Genomic DNA, 21,820 nt, shown 5'->3' on the forward strand with positions numbered 1-21,820 from the left:
CTCTGTCAAATTTAAATACAGAAATTAAAATTCAAGGAAAAAAGAATAAAAAGCATTGGGGACTAAAGAAGATGATACAGGGGGATTGAGGCAGCAGAATTTTTTTCTTTTTATGAAAGTTGTCTGCCCTACCTTCTTCACCAGCGCTGAGTTTCTCTTCTCATAATCGGTGTCTCCCTGGAAGTACAGTGTGAGTGGTAATGACTGCCTGCCTCCCTAATGAGTCCATTTTCCTGCTCTTGATGTTGTGTATATACACACACTGCAACCTACCTTACAAACCACAGAGACGGGAAGAGAGCAAGAGAGAGGGAGGGAGGGGGGCAGAGAGAGAGAGAGAGAGACAGAGACAGAGACAGAGCAAGCAAGCGAGTGAGAGAGAGAAGAGGAGAAAGAGAAAGAAAAACAGAAAGAAACAGAGAGAGAAAGGCACAGACAAAGCCCTCCTACCAGACAGCAGACAGTCCTCCTTCCCCTATCCAGCAAAATGCAACTCGTCTAATGCAGCAACAGGTTCAGTATTGCCAGACCAACAGAGTGAAAAAGGTATATTCTCTATATCATTACTGCTTACAAATAAACAGTTTAAGAGCAGCTGGCTCCACCTTCTTTATTTATGCTCCATTATGAGGAATGTATTGTTTCAGTTCTGGCACACAGTACGTGTAATTATCATAAATACATTTTTTTGCATATTAGCAGGAAATAGTGAAATGCATAGCTTATTTGTACAATCTCTCAAATTTATTTTTTAATGTGAGAGCAATGTCAATAAATCTGCTCTGACAAAACCCTAATAATGATTTTTAAAGTCAGGGCAGTCTTAAAGGAGGCTCTGTAAGAAACACAGTCCATACAATAGGAAAACTGATCTCAGACAAAACTGGTAACTGCAAAGAAGAAATCATTGCTCAGTAAATAAATCAAGACCATGTCCAAAATTGCAGACAAAAACAGAATTAAGTTTAAAGAACTTACTAATAGGGTAGTACTCTGGAAGAAGGCAGATTGGCTTCTTATTTGAAGCACCTAACTATACAAACATCACAATGCAAGGTACTCTGTATGAACAGGTGCAATGCATACAGTATATATTATATAACAACAGAAATAAATCCCACAAGGAGCTACCATCACAAGCAGAACATAATTTCATAGAATATGGATCTGAAATTAGAACAGATACTCCTTGATTTTTTATTAGGATGAAAAACTAAAAATAATCATCAATTCAAAATAAACACTTCTTTAAAAAGAAACTATCTTTGTGTGATACCGCTAACCATTTTTTCACATTCTATCTCCAAAATAATGCCATAGTTATACTCTACTCCATAATGTGCTCCCCACACCCTTTGCCAATTACCAGGAGCACGTGCTCCCAAAAGTGATATATTTGCAGCTACAAAATTACCATCATCAGAAAACAGAATTAGTTTCAAACCACTCTCCTCATCTCTCAAATCCTTAAAACTATACTTGATGAGTCATATAACATTCTAGCACTTTATCTATCTAGACATCCACATTCCTTAATATGTTTCTATACAGTTAGGATATATGTCATTTATATGAGACTTAAAACATTAGAATAAAATTTTCCAAAGAAAATTCATACAAAAGTAGAAGAGTGGATCTGACTTATTTTCACTCTAACTTTGGGCAGCAATAATCTTAAGTATATTAAATATAAATTCATCCTTTTTTTCGAGTCTAGTGTATTACTGTGGTTCAAATACCAGAATGTGTCCCTTTGCATAATCAAAGCTACCTTATTACATAGCTTCAATTCCTTTGTTTAAAAAGAATCAGTTTTCAGTTTAACTAGCTTAACTAGTTCAATAAACAACCAGTTATTTATTAAAGATCAACTAGTTATTTATGATGAATTATAGAAGATCAATTATATCTTCACCTGATTCACAAAAATCTTTTAGAATGTCTGATAAATCATATTCAGGCCACAAATCAGTATCTTCAGGCATTTTAATGGTAGCTAACCTACAGCACAGACATTAGAAGGTAATATCTACCCATATACTATACAAGTAATGCTGAGAAAATGCTAGTAAAAAAACAAGAAGCCAGACCCTCTAATTTCATTGTAAACCAAATTCTGTTTCTCTGGTGGAGCAGTAGTACCTTACCCTCTCAAAAGTTATTGCTTAAGAGGGAGCAGGCCCAAACTAAAATTGATGTAACAGACTCCTACTTCTGTTCATATGTCTGTATGTAGAAAAATCTTTCTAAAATATACTTTTGTACCCAAGGTACCAGCATGCATCTTGCCCCTTGCTGTTCTGGCTGGCAGTTCTGTTTTCTACTATTACCTATTGTTTCTATAAGCTTTATTCAGATATATTAAGAAAAATGGCAGTTTAAAATTCACAAACTTATGATTTACAAAATGATTCAAATTAGATACTTATAGTGACTTTTCAAAGCAAGGTTCCAAGTATTTTACTTTCTTTTGCTTTGTTTTAATCCAAGAACAAGAAAATAGTATTTGATTTTTACAGGCAGGAATCAAATGGAATGTAAAGAACCAAGAATTCTTTTTTAAAGAATAAGAGAATTTAAAAGAGGAAAAAAATGCCAAGCGTGGTAGCCCACACCTGTCATACCAACTACTTAGGAGGAAGAGGTAAGGAGAATGGTCCCAATGGGCCCAAACAAAAGCGAGAAGACCTATTTGAAAAACAAATTAAAAGCAAAAGGACTGGGTCAGGGCTCAAGTGATAGAGCATTAGCCAAGCAATCACAAGGCCCTCAGTTCAATCCTAAAGCCTGCCAAAAACTGGAAGAAGAAAAAAAAAAAAACCTAAATAAACTGAGAAAAAAGCAAGTATTTTTGTCTTAGTGAAAAATTCACATCTCAACATTTTTTCAGTATCTGCTCACTTCACTAGATTCCAAGCACAGTAAGTAGTATATTGTAATATTTCCTGGAACTCAATATATACTATCCCTTCCTGGGACTGGAGACTGCTGAGCCTTGAATTAACCACAGAATCATGAGAAACAGTACAGTCTTCTAGTCGTCTGTGGATTCCAGGATCTCCACAAATAGCAAAATCTATAGATGTTCAAACCCCTAATGCAAAATAGCATAGTATTTGCATATGTCCTACAAAAATCCTTCTATATAAACACTTTTACATTATTTGTAATACATAATACAGCATAAATGCTATGATAAATAATTTTATACAGTACTGTTTAGGAAATAATAGTAAAAAAAAGTCTGTACACATTCAGTTCAGCTGCAATTTTTAAAAAATATTCTTATTCAATAGTTAGGTGTATCTGTGGATATGGAAACTGGATAAGGAGGGCCAGCTATAATCCTGATCAACCATCAGACCATGGAAGTTATTAAGTTATTAAGTTAAATTGTCTCCTATGTTGACATGTCATGGGGCAATTTGTTTCTGGAGAAAGATCCTAAGGGTGAACTTAAAGTTGTTCTGTTCCAAATGAATCTATAGATTCAATGCAATCTCAATCAAAATCCCAGAAAGCTAATTTGTGGATATTGACAAAATGATTCTAACATATATAGGGCGAAGCAAAAGACCAAGAATAACCAAAGTTGGAAAAGCTATAGTAATCAAGATAGTATAGGAAGAAATCAAGATGGCAGATAGCTGATAGGGGCCTTGACCTACACAATTACAAACAAATACTCTGGATTTTCATGGGCGCAAGGATTGGGTAATTTTGCTTTTTCTGCCAACCAAGATACCGCCAACACACAGGGAGCACATAACATTCACTGACCAACCCTTAAACTAACTTTTTATGGTACATAACAGCCCGGTACTGGGTCAGACAGCTGCTGCCGGCCCGCCTGTCTGTTAGCCGCCTGGGATACAGCTGGGAGCAGGTCAGCCCTAGCAATATGCCACTTTTTCTCTTTTTCTTTTTCTCTCTCTTTTAATTCCCTCCCCGCTTGGGTTAGTAAAGCTAAAACACAATGCAGAGAACCAGAGACCTGCAAGCATCTGGAATTACTTGGACAGGCCCTAATACTTATGGACACAAAACCTCCATTTGCAGCCCATGTGTACAGATCTTCCTCAGCCTTAGTATGTCTACAACCTCACCAAAAATAATGCCAACGAAGAGGACCTCACAAAAAAAAAAAACTGCAAGTACCTGGAAACACCAGAACCACCAAACACAAGTAGACAAAAAACTTCTGTTGGCTGCCTGCCTGAGCTGTGCTGTAGCTGACCGTTTTCAACTAAGTGAATCTGCAAACCCACCACGTGAGTGCAACAACTGGGAGAGAACCACACATTCTAGCACAGATAGGGAGCCAATTACACCCTGTCTGACAAAACTGGTGGCCAAATACACAGAAGGAATATTTCCACTCTACCTGGGGGAGGGGCAGAACACAGATCTGAAATAGCCTGTGGCGGAGTGGAGCAACTCAACAGTTGCTGTGGGGAAAGCCAGGCATTGCACTCCCTTGGAGAAAGTGGAAGCAAGCTGAAACTGAGCGTCTCACAAGAGAAAAGCTCATTTCTAACTCACAGTCTTGCCCTGTGAGTGGAAGGGGCTGGCAACTGCTCATTCACCAACCCCCCTCACAGGACCACTTCTGAGAACCCGGCTGCTCCAAAGGGCCCACTCTACTAAGGAAGCCTGGGCTCAAACACCCACAGAAGAACCCTCCCCTTCAAAAAAAAAAAAGCTGTACGGTATGGAAGAGCAACATTCATTGCCACGCAACCAAGCATACCAACCTTAAAAAGGAACTATGTCTTGGCCAAAGCCCCTGTAAAAAAATAAAAGCATCAACACCTCAACATGAAATCAGAGGGAAGAGTCCAGAACATTCATTGAACTGATTATATATATTTTTTTTAATTTTAAATTTTTTCATTTTTTCTCCCAACTTATGGTTACTTACCTCCCTTCTCTATTCTATCCTAACACTAAATGTCTCAGCCCTGTATTTCCCCACTTTTCTTTCTCTCCCCCAATACTTTTTCTCTGCTCATTCCATCTTCTCCCTTTTCCTTTCTCCTTTTCACCTTCCTCTCTTTCCCTTCTCTCTCCCTCTACTACCTGGACCCCCTGCTCCCCCACTACCTTGACCTCCTCAATGCACACCACTCACTGAATAGTCTATTATGCCAACTTTACACATTACCCCATGCTTCCTATTCCTCAGCAATCCTTGACAATAGCACCCTCTTCCACAATGACTACACCTCAAGGCACACTAGGGATTTAGTACCCTAGCAACCTATGCCTCAAACCCCCTCCACACCCCATGTCCCCTTTCTGCCCCTTCCTCCAGCCTCAGCTCTTTCAATACCTAAGTATCCACCTCTATCCAAACAACTTTTTTTCACCCAATCTCAATAGTTTATAATAATATAACCAAGGAGCTCCCTACAGATTTTGTAACTAACTGGTCCAGAACTGAATCACATAAATTTGTTATTGCTAATTTATACCACCTAATCAGGGAATAGAAGTAGAACATCAACCTAACAACTAAGCCAGTCATACCACAGTAATTAAGTCAAGGGGAAGGTAACAGGTGACTAAAATTCCCAAATAGCCACTCAACAACATAGGAGCACAGCACATCATAGAAGCATGGGGACAAGAAGGAGGCCAGGAAATTCTACCCAACAAAAGACCAACAATTCAACAGAGGATCTAGTGGAAAATGAAGAAAATGAATACCCAGTTCCTGACCCCAACAGAACAATGCTAATTATGACCAATGAGCCAAATATTGTCCATAAAAAATCTTTCAAAGAGGAAATTATGAATGAGAACAGTGAAATAGTCAGGGAGAAGCTACCAGACACAGTTAAACAGAAAGTATAAGATGAACTCAAATGATATGAAGACACCACAAATAGAAAACTTGAGAAGACACAGTAATAACTAAATAACTAAATAAACTCAGAGAGGACTTCAACAAACCCCAAAATGAAACAAAGGAGACTATAAAGAGAGAGAGAGAGAGAGAGAGATGAAATAAAGAAGACAACACAAAATATGAAAGAGAATTTAACAAAGATATGGAAAACCTCAGGAAAAAAGAATCAAACAGAAACCCTGGAAGTAAAAGTTCCTTAAATCAAGTAAAAATACAGGAATAAGCTACTCCAGCAGACTAGAACAAGTGAAAAACAGAATCTCAAAACTTGAAGATAAAATAGATATTAAATTTAAAACAGAACTCTTAGACAAAAGATGAGAAAGGAATATGCAAAATCTCAGTGACTCCATTAAAAGACCAAACCTGCAAATCATGGGCATTGAAGAAGAAGAAGAGGTGCATGTCAAAAGGGTACATAATATAGTCAAGAAAACACTCACAGAAAATTTCCCAAATCTAGAAAAAGAGTTGTTCATTCAGGTACAGGAAGCCTCCAGGACACCCAATAGCACTGACGAAAATAGAACCTCTCCACAGCATATTATCATTAAAACAATTAGCACAAAGAATAGAGAAAGAATATTGAAGGCTGCAAGAGAGAAAAAACAAACAACATATAAAGGTAAACCCATCAAAATAACAGCAGACTTTTCAACAGAAATCTTAAAAGCAAGAAGAGCATAGAGTAGGTATTTTGAGCACTAGAAGAAAACAATTTCAGTCCAAGGATACTCTACCCTGGAAAAATACCATTGAAAATTGATGGAGGAATAAATGTCTTCCACGATAAACAGAAACTAAAATAATATATGATCATAAACCACCACTTCAGAAGATTCTGAAAGGAATCCTACACACAAAGATGAAAACAAATATAACCACAAAAGGACATGAGAACAGACAAGTGCTCACAAAGTACCATTGAACTGACTGCACACACTCAAATCCTTAAACAACAAAAACAAATAAATGGCAGGAATCACCACATACCTCTCAATACTAACACTGTATGTTAATGGAGCAACTCCCCCATCAAAACACATCATTTGACAAACTGAATTTAAAAGGAAGACCCAACAATCTGTGGTTTATAAGAGACCTACCTAATTGACAGAAACACACTGGCTTAGGGTGAAAGGTCGGAGGAAAATTTACCAGGTTAGTAGCCCCTAAGAACAGGCAGGAGTAGCCATACTTATATCAGATAAAGTGGACTTCAAACTTAAATTAGTCAAAAGAGATAAAGAAGGTCACTTCATACTAATAAAAGGAGCAATATATCGAGAGGAAATAACAAGTATTAACTAACATCCACCAAATGTCAGTGCACCTAACTTCATTAAACATACACTAAAGAACATAAAACCACATATAGATCCAAACACAGTGGTAGTGGGAGACTTTAGTACCCCTCTTTCAATAATACATAGATCATCCAGAAAAAAAAATCAACAAAGAATCTGGGTGCCAGTGGCTCATGCCTCTAACACTAGCAACTCAGGAGGCAGAGATCAGGAGGATCAAGATTTGAAGCCAGCCCAGGCAAATAGTTCATGAGACCCTATCTCAAAAAACACTTCACAAAAAAATAGGGCTGGTGGAGTGGCTCAAGGTGAAGACCCTCAGTTCAAGCCCCAGGACCAGAAAAAAAAAGTCAAAAAAGAAATCCTAGACCTAAATGACACTATACATCTAGTCTACAGAGTATTCCATCCTGCAACAACACAAAACATATTCTTCTCAGCAGCTCATGAACTTTCTTCAAAATAGACCATGTCTTAGGGCAAAAAAGCAAGTCTCAACAAATATAAGAAAATTCAAATAACTCCCTGCATACTATCTGATCACAATGCAATAAACCAAAAACTCAACAACAAAAGCAGAAAAGAAAGTACTCAAACAATTAGAGGCTGAACAAAGCACTGCTCAATGATCAATGGGTCATAAAAGAAATAGGGGAGGAAATAAAAAAGTTCCTAGAATTTAATGAAAATGAACACAAAACCTATCAAAACCTATGGGATACAGCAAAGTCACTTCTAAGAGGAAAGCAGATAGCCATGAGTGCATATGTTAAAAACATAGAAAGATCTCAAACAACATAATGCTAAATCCCAAACTCCTAGAAAAACAAGAACAAGCTAAACCCTAAACAAGCAGGAGAGAAGTAACAAAAATAAGGAACAAAATAGAGACTAAGAAACCATACAAAGAATCAAAGAAACAAAAAGATGGTTCTTTGAAAAAATAAACAAGATTGACAAACCCTTGGCAAATGTGACTAAAATGAGGAGGGAAAAGATCCAAACTAGTAAAAGCAGAAAAGAAAAAGGGGAGATAACAAAAAACACCAAGGAAACACAGGGAATCATCAGGAACTACTTTGATAACCAACATTCAAAAATACTGGAAAATCTAGAAGAAATGGACAAATCTCTAGATCCTTATAACCATCCAAAACTGAACCAAGAGGATATTAATCATGTAAACAGGTCTATAACATGGAATGAAAGTGAAACAGCAGTAAAGAGTCTCCCAAAAAAGGAAATTCCAGGACCTGATAGATTCTCCACTTAATTCTACCTGATCCTTAAAGAATAACTAATACCAACATTACTTTCATTTCCATGAACTAGAAAAGGAAGGAACACTGCCAAACTCATTCTATGAAGCCAGTATTACACACATCCCCAAATCGGACAAGGGCACATCCAAAAAAGAGAGCTACAGGCCAATCCTCTTAATGAATATTGATACAAAAGTCCTCAATAAAATAATGATAAACCAAATCCAACAGCATATCAGAAAGATTACTCACCATTACCAAGTCGGCTTCATACCAGGAATGCAGGGATGGTTCAACATGCACAAATCAATAAAAGTAATACAGCACACTGACAGAAGCAAAGACAAAAACAACTTGATCATCTCAATAGATGCAGAAAAAGCCTTTGATAATATTCAACACCATTTCATGATAAAAGCTCTAAGAAAACTAGGAATAGAAGGAATGTGAGGGGGAATGGGTAGGAGGATGAATATGGTACAAACAATGTATATATATGTATGTAAATGCAAAAATGATACCTGTTGAAACTGTTCTAGGAATCAGGGGAGAGAAGATGGGGGAGAGCAGTGGAGGTGGGAAATTCAAGTCAAGTATGATATATTTGGAACATTGTAAGATCCTTTATAAATGGTACGATATACCCACACTCAGCTCAAAAATTTAAAAAAAAAAGAAAAGAAAACAGAATTTCTTAAGCTTCTTGACTTGATTAAAAATCACCCATACAGGAAGCAAAAAAAAAAGTGTGGTACTGGCAAAAGAATAGACAAATACATCAACAGAAAATAATAGAGGGGCCAGAAATAGATCCACCTAAATGTGCTCAAGTGATCTTTAACAAAAGAAAAGGCAATACAATGGAGAAAAGACAAACTTTTCAACAAATAGTGCCGCAACAATTAAACTTTCACAGGCAAAGAAAAAAAATCTAAACACAGACCTTATACCCTTCACAGGAATTAACTCAAAAATGATCACAGACCTAAATGTAAAATACAAAGCTGAAAGACTACAAAAGATAAAATAACAGCACATCTAGATGACCTTGGGTTTGGCAACAATTTTTTAGATAACACACCAAAAGCATGAAATATAAAAGATCTTTCTTTTGATATGTTGAACTTCATTAAAATTAAAAATTTCTTTTCTCTGAAAGACACTGTCGAGAATGATAAGATAAGCCATAAAGGATCCAAGATGGCAGTTAGGATAAGGAATCAGAAATCCTAAGCTCCGTGACTCTACAAACCACAGTGAGACATCAGAGCTATACTTGGGTAATTTTGATTGCTTCTAGCCAAAGTAATAACCACCATCACAGTAGGTACACATAAAACTCAAAGACTGACCCTTAAATCAGCCTTTAATTGCACCTAACAGCCAGCAAGGCATGTCCCACCCTTGGAAAAAAGCCCCCTGGCCTTTCCTCTTTTTTTTCCAACAAGCAGAGACAGAACATCAATCAGAATCCAACTCTGTGACATCCGAACCCTTAACCCATGGAAAGCCTCCCTACACCATGCCATTTCTCCCCACCAGCTGGTTCCAAAACTGCTTGCGTCAATCTGCATAACGAACAGGTGAGCATTTTGCACCAAGTGTGACTCCCCTACCTACCCCATGGGAGCATAATCCAGCATAGCCTCTGGGCAGACTGAAACCATCCCCCAACAAAACTGAAAAGCATAAACAGTGAACTATAATATACCAACAGTGCAGGTTGGGGTGGAATGGTGAAACTGCCCCTGAGAATAGGGATGGGGCAAACTTTCAATGAACAAATGCAGGAAAAGCAACAAAGTTTGAGAACAGTGGCAGGGAGACAAGCAAACCTCCCAGAGGAGCCCCCAACACTGAGCAGAGGTCAGGAGAGGAAGAAAGGCTATGAGTGGAGGTTGGGCAACAAGCCAACCCCAAAGTGGGGCAGGTGGTGGAACCTGGAACTGATCTCATGAGACAGAGGGCAATATCCAAAACTGAATTGCCCCACCTTGCTGGGGGAGGAGCTGACCAAATAGGGTTGCAGCTGAAGGGCAACACTGCTGCCGCCTGGTGAAAACAACAACAGCTCTGACCACCCTGCACAAACTAGCAGACTTACCTCATCTCCCAATTCCAATTTGCCCTGTGGACATAACAAACAAAATACTACTCACAAGCCAGTCATCTGCTGAGACCACATCAGAGCTCCTGCTTGTATGCCATACCAGGATTGGATGCCTAAGGAATAACACCAGAACTTTTACCAAAAGACTGAATTTTTTGTTGTTCCAGTACCTGGTGGGGTTTTTTTGTTTTTTTGTTTTGTTTTGTTTTTTTCTGTATTACTAACTTCACCATCACTATTCTTACCTCCTTTATTTTCCACCCTCTTCCCATGCTACAATCCATTGTTATCCCTCCCAACAACTCTTTTTGGCCCTTCTCATCCACTCTCTCCCTCTGTCTCCACCTCCCTCTCCTATCCTTCCCCAAACTGTCACCACACTATTCCTCCCTCCTACACACTCACAACCCAATGACTAGCCTACAGTGCCAACTGTACACAACCCCAGCCCCTTGAAATCCCTAACACAAGCACCCTCCACTACAAAAACAGAAATATACCCAAATATGCACAAGGGCCACAAAAGCCAGCAGCTCCCATATCTCTTCCCTCACCCACCCAACCCTTTCCTACCCCCCTTTTTAGTGCCACCTTTACTAATTACCCAAATTTTCATATCTATCCTAATAACAACTCCCACTGTTTATAGATACTATCACCAAGGGATTTTCTATGTAATATGTAAACAACTGGTCTGGCATTGAACTTGTGAATTTGTTATTGCAAATTTACACCTCCTGGCCAGGGACAGAAAGAGCACATCAACCTAGCTAAAAACCAAGTCAGTTACAATACAAAAATTAAATCAAGGGAAACAAAACAGGAAATTAAAACCACCAACTAGCCTATCAAGAACATAGTTTCACAGCACCAAATGGAGCAATGGGAAGAAGAAGGGATGGAAACCATATTCCTCAAAAAAAAAAAAAAAAATACTTCTATAAAGAATTCAGTGGAAAATGCAGAAAATGGATACCCAGTTCCTGACCTTAACAAAACCATGATAAAGGTCATTAAGGAACCCAGTGATGCCCACAAAAAAACCCTCAAAGAGGAAATCTTGAAAGAAATCACTGAGAAATTGATGGAGAAGACACTACACATGGCTAACCAGAATGTACAAGATGCACTCAAGAAATTTCAAGACACAAAAAATAAAAAAACATGAGAAAACACAGAAACAAATAAATGAAGTCAGATAGGACTTCAACAAACACCAAAGTGAAACAAAGGACACTATTAAAAAGAGATATATGAATTAAAGATGACAACACAAAACATAAAAGAGGAGTTGAACAAAGATATGGAAAACCTCAGAAAAAAGAATCAAACTGAAATCCTGGAAATAAAAAGTACTTCTAGTCAAACAAAAAACACAGAGGAAGGCACTCCAGCAAACTAGAACAAGTGGAAGACAGAATCTCAGAGCTTGAAGATAAAATAAAAATTAAAGAAAAAACAGAAGAAATTTGAGTCAAACAACTCAAGAGAAATAAAAGGAATATGCAAGAACAAAGTGACTCCATCAAAACACCAAACTTGAAAATCATGGACATTGAAGAAGAAGAGGTGCAAGCCAAAGTGATGTGTAATATACTCAATAAAATAATAACCCAAAATTTCCCAAATCTCGAGAAAGTTTTGCCCATTGAGGTACAGGAAGTGTCCAAGACACCAAACAGACTTTGCAAAAATAGAACCCTCCAGGGAATATTATCATTAAAACAACAAGCACAGAGAACAGAGAAAAATACTGAAGGCTGTAAAAGAGAAAAAAATAATAATGTATAAAAGAAAACCAATCAAAATAACCAGATTTCTTACCAGAAACCTTAAAACGAAGAAGGGCATGGAGTGAGGAATATTGGGCATTGAATGAAAATAATTTCATCCCTAGGATACTCTACCCAGCAAAACTATCATTCAAAATTAATGGAGCAATAAAACTCTTCTATGATACACAGAAACTAAAACACCAAGCCACCACTACAGAAAATTCTACAAGGAATTCTGCACATAGAGATGAAAACAAACAAAACCACGAGAGGACGGGAAGTATTAAACTGCAGGAGAAGAAAAGACAAGGAATCAGAGAGTAGCATTGATTTGGCTGCACAAAATCAAATCCTTAAACAACAAAAACAAATAAATGGCAGAATTTACCACATACCTAACATTATTAACACAGAATGTTATTGGAGCACCTCTCCCATCTAAAGACATCATTTGGCAATCTGGATTAAAAAGGAAGACCCAACAATCTGTGGTTTACAAGAGACCCACCTGATTGACAGAAACAAACACTGGCTTAGGGTAAAAGGCTAGATGATTTACCAAGCTAATGTCCCCCCTAAACAGGCAGGAGTACCAATAATTATATCAGACAAAGTAGACCTCAAACTCACATTGGTCAAACAAGACAAAGAAGGGCATATCATACTAATAAAAGGGGCAATACATCAAAAGTAAATAGCAATTATCAACCTATATGCACCCAAAGTCAGTGCACCCAATTTCATCAAACATACACTAAAGGACTTAAAAGTACATATACACTCGAACACAGTGGTAGTGGGAGACTTTAATACCCTCTCTATGACCAATAGATAGGTCATCCAAACAAAAAAATCAATAAAGAAATCCTAGAACAAAATGAAACCATAGATCAAAATGCACCTCTGATGTCTACAGAATATTTTATCCAACAACAGCCCAATATACATTTTTCTCAGCAGGCCACAGAACTTGCTCCAAAATAGATCATATCTTAGGGCACAAAGCAAGCCTCAACAAATATAAGAAAATAGAAATAATCCCATGCATTCTATCTGATCATAATGCAATAAAACTAGAACTCAACAACAAAAACAACAGCAGAAAATACATAAATAACTAGGGGCTGAATAACATAGCTCAACCATCAGTGGGTCATAGAAGAAATAGGAAAGGAAATCAAAAGGTTCCTGGAAGTTAATGAAAATGAAAACAGAACCAATGGGACACAGTAAAGGCAGTCCTAACAGGAAAGTTTATAGCCATGAGTGTATATATTAAAAACACAGAAAGATCTCAAACAAACAACTTAATGCTACATCTCAAACTCCTAAGAAAACAAGAACAAGCAAAGCCCAAAACAAGCAGAAGGAGAGAAATAATAAAAATAAGGGGTGAAATTAATGAAATAGAGACTAATAAAACCATACAAAGAATCAACAAAACAAAAAGATGGTTCTTTGAAAAAATAAACAAGATTGACAAACCTCTGGCAAATCTGACTAACGTGAGGAGGGAAAAGACCCAAATTAGTAAAACCAGAAATGAAAAAGGGGAGTTTTTTCCAAGATGGTGGCTAGAGGGAGGAAGCAGAAAGCATGCCTCCTATAGTGAAATCTTGGAGAGACACTGGAGACACACCTTGCAGGCAAAACCACCGAGAAGACGCAAAACTTTGACCCCTCCACACCTCCAGCCAGCACAGAGCATCTCCAATTCACATTAACGGAGAAACCAGGAGGGCCCCCGGGCGGCCAGACGCCTGTGCCCAGAAGGCTTGGGAAGACGCGGACGAGAACTGTTCTACTTTATGCGTCCCCTCTGATGAGACAGCTACAGGACAACATCTGAGGCACCATCTCCAGGATTGGAGACTGAGATGGACACCAAAATTATTAAGACTGAACTTCATTGCATTTGAACTTGGAGGGTTTTTTTCTTTATTTATTTTATATTACTTATTTTGCATTTTGTTTTATTTTATTTTTATATATATATTTCTTTCATTTACTTATTTTTCATTTTTATGATGAAAGGGAAGGAAAACTGCCAAACACATTTCATGAAGCCAGTATTACACTTATCCCAAAACCAGGCAAAGACACGTCCAAAAAGGAGAACTATAGGCCAATCTCTTTAATGAACATTGACACAAAAATCCTCAACAAAATAATGGCAAACTGAATTCAACAACACATCAAAAAGATTATTCACCATGACCAAGTAGGCTTCATCCCAGGGATTCAGGGGTGGTTCAACATACGAAAATCAATAAACGTATATATATATACGTAATAAACCACATTAACAGAAGCAAAGACAAAAACCACTTGATCATCTCAATAGATGCAGAAAAAGCCTTTGATAAGATCCAACACCATTTCATGATAAAAGCTCTAAGAAAACTAGGAATACAAGGAAAGTACCTCAACATTATAAAAGCTATATATGACAAACCTACAGCCAGCATTATACTTAATGGAGAAAAACTGAAACCATTCCCTCTAAAATCAGGAACCAGACAAGGATGCCCACTATCTCCACTCCTATTCAACATAGTACTGGAATTCTTAGCCAGAGCAATTAGGCAAGAAGAAGGAATAAAAGGAATACAAATAGGTAAAGAAACTGTCAAAATATCCCTATTTGCAGATGACATGATCCTGTACCTTAAAGACCCAAAAAACTCAACTCAGAAGCTTCTAGATATCATCAATAGCTATAGCAAGGTAGCAGGATATAAAATCAACATAGAAATGTCATTAGCATTTCTATACACTAACAATGAGCAAACTGAAAAAGAATGTATGAAAACAATTCCATTTACAATAGCCTCAAAAAAAATCAAATACCTAGGTGTAAACCCAACAAAAGATGTGAATGACCTCCACAAGGAAAACTATAAACTTCTGAAGAAAGAGATTGAGGAAGACTATAGAAAGTGGAGAGATCTCCCATGCTCATGGATTGGTAGAATCAACATAGTAAAAATGTCTATACTCCCTAAAGTAATCTACATGTTTAATGCAATTCCCATCAAAATTCCAATGACATTCATTAAAGACATCGAAAAATCTACCGTGAAATTTATATGGGAACACAAGAGGCCACGAATAGCCAAGGCAATACTCAGTCAAAAGAACAATGCTGGAGGTATCACGATACCTGACTTCAAACTATATTGCAAAGTAATAACAATAAAAACAGCATGGTACTGGCACAAAAACAGACATGAAGACCAGTGGAACAGAATAGAGGACCCGGATATGAAGCCACACAACTATAACCAACTTGTCTTTGACAAAGGAGCTAAAAATATATGATGGAGAAATAGCAGCCTCTTCAACAAAAACTGCTGGGAAAACTGGTTAGCAGTCTGCAAAAAACTGAAACTAGATCCATGTATATCACCCTACACCAATATTAACTCAAAATGGATCAAGGATCTTAATATCAGACCACAAACTCTAAAGTTGATACAGGAAAGAGTAGGAAATACTCTGGAGTTAGTAGGCACAGGCGAGAACTTTCTCAACGAAACCCCAGCAGCACAGCAACTAAGAGATAGCATAGATAAATGAGACCTCATAAAACTTAAAAGCTTCTGTTCATCAAAAGAAGTGGTCTCTAAACTGAAGAGAACACCCACAGAGTGGGAGAAAATATTTGCCAGCTACACATCAGACAAAGGACTGATAACCAGAATATACAGGGAACTTAAAAAACTAAATTCTCCCAAAACTAATGAACCACTAAAGAAATGGGCAAGTGAACTAAACAGAACTTTCTCAAAAGAAGAAATTCAAATGGCCAAAAAACACATGAAAAAATGCTCACCATCTCTAGCAATAAAGGAAATTCAAATTAAAAACACACTAAGATTCCACCTCACCCCTGTTAGAATAGCCATCATTAGCAACACCACGATCAACAGGTGCTGGCAAGGATGCGGAGACAAAGGAACCCTCTTACACTGTTGGTGAGAATGTAAACTAGTACAACCACTCTGGAAAAAAATTTGGAGGCTACTTAACATGCTAATCCATTTGATCCAGCAATACCACTCTTGGGGATATACCCAAAAGACTGTGACACAGGTTACTCCAGAGGCACCTGGACACCCATGTTTATTGCGGCACTATTCACAATAGCCAAGTTATGGAAACAGCCAAGATGCCCCACCACTGATGAATGGATTAAGAAAATGTGGTATCTACACACAATGGAATTTTATGCAGCCATGAAGAAGAACGAAATGTTATCATTTGCTGGTAAATGGATGGAATTGGAGAACATCATTCTGAGTGAGGTTAGCCTGGCCCAAAAGACCAAAAATCGTATGTTCTCTCTCATATGTGGACATTAGATCAAGGGCAAACACAACAAGGGACTGGACTTTCAGCACATAATAAAAGCGAGAGCATACAAGGGAAGGGTGAGGATAGGTAAGACACCTAAAAAATTAGCTAGCATTTGTTGCCCTTAATGCAGAAAGACGAAAGCAGATACCTTAAAAGCAACTGAGGCCAATAGGAAAAGGGGACCAGGAACTAGAGAAAAGGTGAGATCAAAAAGAATTAACCTAGAAGGTAACACATGCACAGGAAATTAATGTGAGTCAACTCCCTGTATAGCTATCCTTATCTCAACCAGGAATACTTGTTCCTTCCTACTATTGCTTATACTCTCTCGTCAACAAAATTAGAGATAAGGGCAAAATAGTTTCTGCTGGGTATTGAGGGGGTGGGGGGGCGGAGTGGGTTGTAAGGGAGGGGGTGGGGGCAGGGGGGAGAAATGACCCAAGCCTTGTATGCACATATGAATAATAAAACAGTAAAAAAAATGAAAAAGGGGAGATAATAACAAACACTATACAAATACAGGGACACATCAGAGACTACTTTGAGAATCTATATTCCAATAAATTGGAAAATCTTGAAGAAATGGACAAATTTCTAGATACTTTTGACCATCCAAAACTGAACAAAGATGATTTTAACCACCTAAACAGATTTATAACACGTAATGAAACTGAAACAGCAATTAACAGTCTCCCAAAATAGAAAAGTTCAGGACCAGATGGATTTTCCACTAAATTCTATCAGACCTTTAAAGAACTAATTCCAATACTCCTTAAACTTTCCATGCAATAGAAAGATAAGTAACACTGCCTAACTCATTCTATGAAGTCAGTATTGCACTCATCCCAAAACTGGACAAAGACACATCAAGAAAAGAAAACTACAGCCAATCTCCTTAATGAACATTTCCAACAACATACCAGAAAGATCATTCACCATGACCAAGTCACCTTCATCCCAGGGATTCAGGGATGCTTCCACACACACAAATCATTAAAAGTAATACAGTACATTAACAGAAGCAAAGATAAAAACCGCTTGATCATCTCAATAGATACAGAAAAAGTTCAATAAGACTCAACACCATTTCATGATAAAAGCTCTAAGAAAACTAGGACTAGAAGGAATGTACCTCAACATTATACAGGCTATATATGACAAACCTATACCCAACATCATACTTCCCATAAAGTCATGAACAAGACAAGGATGCCCACTCTCCCCACTCTTTCAACATAGTCCTGGAATTCCTAGACAGAGAAATAAGGCAAAAAGAACACAAATTGGTAAAGGAATAGTCAAAGTACCCTTTTTGCAGATGACATGATCCTATATGTCAAATACCCAAAAAACTCCACCCAAAAACTCCTAGACACCATAAACAGCATCAGCACTGTATCAGGATACAAAATCAACTTACAAAAATTAGTAGCCTTTCTACACATCAACAGTGAACAAACTGAGAAAGAATATCAGGAAATAATTCCATTTATAATAGCCTCAAAAAATCAAATACCTAGGAATAACCTTAACAAAGGATGTAAAAGACCTCTACAAAGAGAACTACAAACCACTGAAGAAAGAGATCAAAGGAGACTACAGAAAGATCTCCCATGCTCATGGTTTGACAGAATCAACATAGTAAAAATGGCTATACTACCAAAAGCAATCTACATGTTTAATGCAATTCCCATCAAAATCCCAATGACATTCATCACAGAGATTGAACAATCTACCCTAAAGTTCATTTGGAAACACAAGAGACTGCAAATAACCCATGCAATACTCAGCAAAAAGAGCAATGCTAGAGGTACCACTGTACCCGACCAAACTATACTACAGAGCCATAGCAATAAAAACAGCATGGTACTCGCACAAAAACAGATATAAAGACCAGTGGAACAGAATAGAGGACCTGGATAAGAATCCACAGGGCTATGCCCACCTTATTTTTGACAAAGGCACCAAAAACATACAATGGAGAGAAGACAGCCTCTTCAACAAATGTTGCTGGGAAAATTAGATACTAGACTGAAAACTGAAACTAGATCCATGCCTGTCACCCTGCACTAGTATCAACTCAAAGTGGATTAAGGACCTTAATATCAGACCCAAAACCTTGCAGTTAGTACGGGAACGAGCAGGAAATATGCTAGAAGCAATAGGTATAGGCAAGTACTTCCTCAGTAGAACTCAAGTGGCCCAGCAACTAACAGAAAGGATGGACAAATGTGACTACATAAAATTAAATAGCTTCTGCACAACAAAAGAAATAGTCTTTAATGAAGAGACTATCCACAGAGTAGGATAAAATCTTTTCTAGCTACACATCAGACATCAAACAAAGCAATGATAATCAGAATATACAGGGAGCTCAAAAAACTAAGCTCCCCAAAAATGAATGAACCAATAAAGAAGTGGGTAACTGAACTAAACAAAACTGTTTCAAAGGAAGAAGTCCAATTGGTCAAAATAACACATGAAAAAATGCTCACCATCCCTGGCCATGAAGGAAATGCAAATCAAAACCACACTAAGATTGTACCTCACTCCTGTTAGAATAGCTATCATTAAGAACACCACCAACAACAAATGTTGGCGAGGATGTGGGAAAAAGGAATCCTGCTGGTGGGAATGTTAAGTTAGTACAACCACTATGGAAAACAGTATAGGAGCTCCTTAAAATCATACACTGCTGGTGGGATGTAAACTAGTACAACTACTATGGAAAACATTATGGAGGCTCCTTAAAATCTAGAAATAGATCTGCCATATGATCTAGCAATACCACTCCTAGGGATATACCTGAAGGATTGCAACTCAGATTATTATAAGGGACCTGCACCCCCTTGTTTAGTGCAGCACTATTCAGAATAGCCAAGCTATGGAAACAGCCAAGATGCCCCACAACCAACAAATGGATTAAGAAAATGTGTTTTTACACAATGGAATTGTATTCAGCCACAAAGAAGAATGAAATTTTGTCATTCCCAAGTAAATGGATGGAACTGGAGAACACCATCCTAAGAAAAGTCAGCCAGGCTCAGAAGGCCAAAAACTGCATGTTCTACCTGGAGATAGGTCACACACTAAGGGCAGAACATGCTTGGGAGGAATAGGGAAAGGGAAGGAAACCTAAAACTTGAGTGTGGCTGATGTGCTCACTGTAGAGGAGCAAATATAGTAATCTTAAACTGGCAGATGCCACTATGGGAAGGGGACTAGGAAGTAGTGAAGAGGTTTGGTAGAGATGAACCAATGCGGGTCGTAATTACACATGTGCACAGAAGCAACGCTAAAAACCTCTCTGTATAGCTATCTTTATCTCAAACTAGCAAAAATGCTATGTCTTTCTTATCTTTTATGCTTTCTCTTCAACAAAATCAGAAAAAAAGAAGGCGGAACAGGTTCTGCCCGGGGTAGGGGGGGAGGTGGCCCAAACAATGTATACACATGTGAGTAAATATAAAAACAATAAAATTAAATTTAAAAAAGACAACCCATGAACAGGAAGAAAATATTTATAGAATAAATTTTACATAGGGTTGTTATCTGAAATATGCAAAGACCTCTTAAAACTCAAAAAGAAGGCAAATAAGCTGATTAAAAAGTTTCCAAAGAGCTTAACAGATACCTCACTGAATATGATAAACAAATGGCAAATATGTATACAAAAGATGCTGCATATCACATGTCATTATTAAAATGCAAATTAAAACAATGACATCAATCACACACCTATTAGAATGGCAAAAATCCACAAACTGACTGCCAATTGCCAGTGAGGATGTAGAGAAACAGGAATTCTCATTCACTGATGCTAGGTATGCAAAACAGTGGGGCCACTTTGAAAAAGTTTGACACTTTCTTGCAAAACAAACAGACTCTCTCCTATCACATGATTCAGCAATCACACTCTGTAGTATTTTTGGGAAAAAAACTAAAAACGTATGTCCCCACAAAAACCTGAATGGAGGCACTACACTACTTTGCATAACCACCTATCATTTTTCTCTGCTCTTAATGGCGCCTTAATAAATTTGTTTGCTATTTAAAAAAAAAAAAACTAAGTGGAGATGTTTATAGAAGCTTCATTCATAACTCCCCAAACCTGGAAGTAATCAAGACATTCTATGGTAGATAAATGGATAAACTGTGACACATCCAGACAATGGAATATTATTCATTCCTGAAATGAAATGAGCTATCAAACCATGAAAAGGAAGAACATTACATGCACATTACTAAGTGAAAGAAACTACTGTGGAAAGGCTACACACTGGATGATTCCAACTATATGACATCCCAGAAAAAGCAGACTATAAGAGAGATTAAAAAACGAAAATCAATAGTTGCCAGGGTCTGGGGAGAGGGCAGGATGAACGAAGGAAACAAATGATTTCATTTAAGGCAATTGTATTACTCTCTATGTTCCAATGGCAGGCAGAGGTCTGATTATACAGTAGTTCAAACCCACAGAATGTGCAACACCAAGAGTGAACCTAAATGTATATAATATAGACTTTGAGTTATAATGTGTCAAAGTTTATACTTCTTCACTGTAATAAATGCAGCAGTATGGTGGGGGATCTTGATGGGGGAAGTATTAATGCATATATATGGGGAGGGAGTATATGAGAAATCTTGGTACTTTCCCCTCAAATTTGATATTAACCTAAAAACTTCTTTTAAAAATAGTCTATCAAAAATTAAATTTTTAAAATTGCTTCTGCTCTTAACATTGCCACTAATACTTTGCATACCCTGGCAAGTCATGTAACCATCCTCGGCTTTAGTTTCCTCATATAATAAAAAATTAATTAAGTTAGAAGGAATAAGTTGGATTGGATAACGTAATAATGATTATGATAGGTAATGCTTAAGTGCTTACTATACCTGCTTAAGTACTTTTCATTTATTAATTCATTAAGTCCTAATAAAGACCCTTCAAAGTAAGAATTGGTTTTAAGTCTCATTTTCAAAATGAAGAAACAGAATAAGTGACTTGCCTGAAATCACACAATTTAGCAGTAATGGAATCTGAAGGTTTTGATCTTGTGAGCTTAAACCTTATTCTATAATGTCTCCAAATATTT

The 21,820-nt window shown here is 37.5% G+C and overlaps 1 protein-coding gene across 17 annotated transcripts in view; it reads right to left on the bottom strand.

The window, feature by feature from the left end:
- Nucleotides 1-21,820, bottom strand: part of Zbtb20 (zinc finger and BTB domain containing 20) — an 815,899-nt gene that overhangs the window by 763,263 nt on the left and 30,816 nt on the right. For 14 of the 17 annotated variants that reach the window (XR_012447947.1, XR_012447949.1, XR_012447950.1 and 11 more), the window contains exons 2-3: nt 10,640-10,703; nt 133-4,786 (exon numbers count right to left, since the gene is read on the bottom strand). The gene's annotated coding sequence lies outside the window, so the exon portion shown is untranslated. Of the gene's footprint in view, nt 1-132; nt 4,787-10,639; nt 10,704-21,820 lie in introns of those variants that run through there. The other 3 variants (XM_074073198.1, XM_074073194.1, XM_074073196.1) reach the window with 1 other exon arrangement.

Source organism: Castor canadensis, chromosome 5 (assembly GCF_047511655.1).
Source record: "Castor canadensis chromosome 5, mCasCan1.hap1v2, whole genome shotgun sequence".
Taxonomy (NCBI): domain Eukaryota; kingdom Metazoa; phylum Chordata; class Mammalia; order Rodentia; family Castoridae; genus Castor; species Castor canadensis.